General features: G+C 42.2%; 2 long non-coding RNA genes across 2 annotated transcripts in view; one reads left to right on the top strand and one right to left on the bottom strand.

Annotated features, from left to right (window-relative positions):
• The window catches only part of LOC107685888 (uncharacterized), a 26253-nt gene that overhangs the window by 6021 nt on the left and 16320 nt on the right, over positions 1 to 3912 (top strand). The window lies entirely within an intron of this gene.
• LOC107685886 (uncharacterized) overlaps positions 1 to 3912 on the bottom strand; it is an 11295-nt gene that overhangs the window by 2874 nt on the left and 4509 nt on the right. The window contains exon 2 of the long non-coding RNA XR_001634001.1: positions 263 to 404. This is a non-coding gene — a long non-coding RNA (uncharacterized LOC107685886). The remainder of the gene's footprint in view (positions 1 to 262; positions 405 to 3912) is intronic.

Below are 3912 nucleotides of genomic sequence, written 5' to 3' on the forward strand. Positions count from 1 at the left end.
TCAATAATTTTGACCCATACAATGTATTGTTGGCTATTGCTACAAATATACCCCAGCGACTTAAGACTGCTTTTGTGCTCCAGAGTCACAAATTACAGTTCCGAGATTCAGACAGTGCAGGTTCAGGAAAGTGATTTTTTTGCCTGTCTGTGATGCTACTATATGAGGTACTGCTCACCCACCGACTGCAGGCTTCTGGAATTCAGTGCAAGTCAATTTAAATTAAAGCGTCTGGAAAGTGTAAAAATAGCAATTGTCTTACCTGGGGTCAGAGGTCACTGATGCATCACTAAAGGCAGAGCTCAGATTCTTTATGGGTTGATCACAGCTTGAGCCAGCAGATGGAGAACTCATTTTAAAGTCAGTGTCCTGATTCTCCTTCTCATGGAAATTCATTCTGGAGGCTGTGTCCTACTACTCTCATTAAAAATAAATAAATAAATAAATAAATAAATGACATTTATAAGTACATTTAAAAGAAATTTAAAGGAAAGTTCATATGAAATACCGCTCTATAAACAGATCCTAAGTAAACTCAACAGTGCCAGTTTTGTTTTGTTTTTTTTTTCCAAATAAATAAAGACTCCAGAGCAGGGTCAAAAATTTACTTTTTTTTATTAAGGATCAATATTTTTTTACCTTTTGTAAGGGCAGTTTTTATGATTATTTTATTAAATTTATCTGTGTTGTCTTTTATGTCAGATACTTAAATTGAATCAGTTACTTCAAATCAATCAATTTAGTTACCAATAAAATCAATAAAATAAAATCAAAGGTGAAACAGAAACAGAGGCATGTTTATTTACATAGACAAGTTAATGCTGTTTAAAAGTGGCATGCATGTATTTACATGACAACTGCATATTGCATTATAAAAAATACCAGGCAGAACTGCAAAAAAAAAGAAAAAAAAGTTAAGAACTCTGATTTCGTCAAACCACCAGTGGGAGGTATAGGGTGCTTTCACTCTAGCACTTTTGGTGTGCACCCGGGTTCGATTGACATCAAGAGTTCAGTACGTTCGAATGATGTGCTCGCTGTCTTCCGAACTCGGGTGCGCACTCGCGAACTGTACCCGAGTCCGCTTAAAAGGGGTGGTCTGGGGTATTATGTGAGTATAGGAGAGCATAAGTCTAAGTGGATGTCTATGACATGCGGAGTCCCACAAGGCTCAATTCTTGCACCACTCCTGTTTAGCCTGTATATGCTCCCACTAAGTCAAATAATGAGAAAGAACCAAATTGCCTATCACAGCTATGCTGATGATACCCAGATTTACCTAGTGTTACAAACCCCTGCTAAGTTTCAGCAGAAAAAAGAAAGGGGAATGCAGCATAAAGAGGACACGTGAATCCAAATGCCAAACGAAAATATTTATTTAACATAAAGAATAACATAAATGGAAACACGTATCCAAACAAGACGACGAGGAACACAAATGAACATAGAATAACTAGCAAAAACAATATACTTCCCCAAAACACGGGGCAGCTCTAAAGCATAAAGTCAACGAAAGAAAAACAAACCAAAAATATAAGGATTAAGAGAAAAGGTAATAAAACTTGTTTGCTGGTGGATCTCCTGTGTCTCTCCTGTGCCACTTCAACGTCCTTTATATAGGGAATCAATCACTCATTCCATGAGACGCAGGTGCACCAAGGCGGACCTAAATAATCAGACTCAAGGAGAAAGATTAGGAGAGACATAACGTCACATGAAAGATGATAATCAAGGCTTAGGCCGTAACACCTAGCCTTATCTCCAAATGACTACAGCCTCATTGACTCCCTCTGCCAATGCATTGATGAAATTAACAGTTGGATGTGCTAGAACTTTTTTCAGTTAAACAAGGAGAAAACTGAAGTCATTGCATTTGGAAACAAAGATGAAGTTCTCAAGGTGAATGCATACCTTGACTCTGGGGGTGAAACAACTAAAAATCAAGTCAGGAATCTTGGTGTGATTCTGGAGACAGACCTTAGTTTCAGTAGTCATGTCAAAGCAGTAACTAAATCAGCATACAGAGTTTTCTCTTAAAACCTCTTCACAAAACTGCTGAGACAAACTTTTACTAAGGAATATGTCACAGTCTTCAGCGGGTGTGCCCAGGATGGCCACCAGGGGACACTGTGTTCTGTGAGCACATGGCTTGGGTTGTGTTTGGTTGTTGCCATGTGCTCTCTCCTGTCTATTGTCTTGCCCCGCCCATCTTGTTACCTCATTATTGTTTAAGTTGCTCCACCTGTGTCTCCCTCGCTAGCCTCCTCATTTGGTTTCCTATTTATTCTCCTGGTGTCTGTAATCCTGTGCTGATCCATCGTTTTTCATTGTGTGTGTTATGTCTGCATGTAGTGCAGTTCCTAGCCTGCCTGTCTGTTTTTCCCCCTCGGGGTTGTTTTAGTTTGTTTTTGTTTCATTTTATTATTAAAAGAAAGAACCATTCATCCTGCACTTGAGTCCTCGCTTCATCTCTCCACACGCACCGTGACAGAACGGATCAGCCAACATGAGGACTCAGCGGAGAAATGGCTCACTCCGTCTACCGGTCTCCACACTCTCCAGCCCCCTCTACCAGCGCATGCTCCAGCTGGATACCTTGAGCTCCCTCCGTCAACGGGGGGACTGGTCTGAGGGAGTTCGCCAGGGAATTTAGGAATGCTGCAGGGGGGCTGGGCTACAATGACTCCGCGCTAAAGGACTTATTCAATTATGCCCTTGATGAGCCCATTAGTCACTGGCGCATGTTAGGATCCGCTCATGTGTCCTTTGAGGGGTTTGTGGAGTTCTTGGCACGTTCCCCCGAGGCGGCAGCGCCCGCTCACGGTTCCCCCGAGGCGGCGGCGCCCGCTCACGGTTTCCCCGAGGCGGCGGTGCCCGGGCACCGTTCCCCCATGTGGAGGGTCGCAAGGCTTCCGAGGCGTCGGGGCCCACTGATGATCCCTCCGAGGCGGCGGGATACCTGGATAATAGGTGTAGCGGGATAATAATGACAGGCGGCGGTGCCCGCTCACGGTTCCCCCGAGGCAGCGGTGCCCGCTCACAGTTTAGTCGCACTTTTAATAATAAACCATATAAATCATAATAATGAGCCTTAATTGCCTACATAGTCTAATAAGTGCTCAATCGCACACAAAAAAGGCTTGCCACAGCGCACCAGCAAATATAATAATTATGAATGTGTTAGGGAAAAACAGCAAGTACAGTGCAGTAACGTTTTAATAATCTATTGTTACACTACTGCTTTCTGTTTTCGGTTTAAGAGATGAAGTCTGCAACACTGACTCGTCATCTCCGCAGTATGCGCCTGTATGCATGTTTCATACGGATTACATAATCTGAGAATATTTATTTTCTATTTGAATTTAAGTTTCACTCTCTATAGATATATTTTTCATGTCTGTAATAAGGCAAGCATACACGGAGTTTCAAAGTGACATGCTCAAGTTCACAGAGTTCGAGACGACAGAAAGCTCATCCTGTTTGCTTTCACTATTTTACAAAAGTGCAACGTTTCGTTGTTATTCTGAGTGCACACAAATAAATGTAGAGTCTTTACAGATACAAAAGATGCATTACTCTTATCTGTATGACCAAAAATTAAGAAGTATTTTCAGAGCAAATGATCGCACCGGCGCCTCCATCTGTCCTGCAGTAGCCCAAGTAGCTACTATTCAGCTTCCACACTCCGCACAAACACGTGAACAGCGCACTTTTTTCTAGGCTAACATTAGATTGAGCTGTCATGTAAAGTTGTTACTACGTACATTTTTCAGATGATAAGCCATATTTGAGGTCGATGAATGTTAGGAGAGCAGATGGATGTCCTGCCCAATGTACTATATTACCATATAGACCAGCCGTTAACGATCTGTCCGTCACGGACTGTGTGATTTCGCCACTTCATGTGGAATT

The sequence above is a fragment of the Sinocyclocheilus anshuiensis genome, unplaced genomic scaffold (assembly GCF_001515605.1).
Source record: "Sinocyclocheilus anshuiensis isolate Anshui unplaced genomic scaffold, SAMN03320099.WGS_v1.1 scaffold1074, whole genome shotgun sequence".
NCBI classification, from domain to species: Eukaryota; Metazoa; Chordata; class Actinopteri; order Cypriniformes; family Cyprinidae; genus Sinocyclocheilus; species Sinocyclocheilus anshuiensis.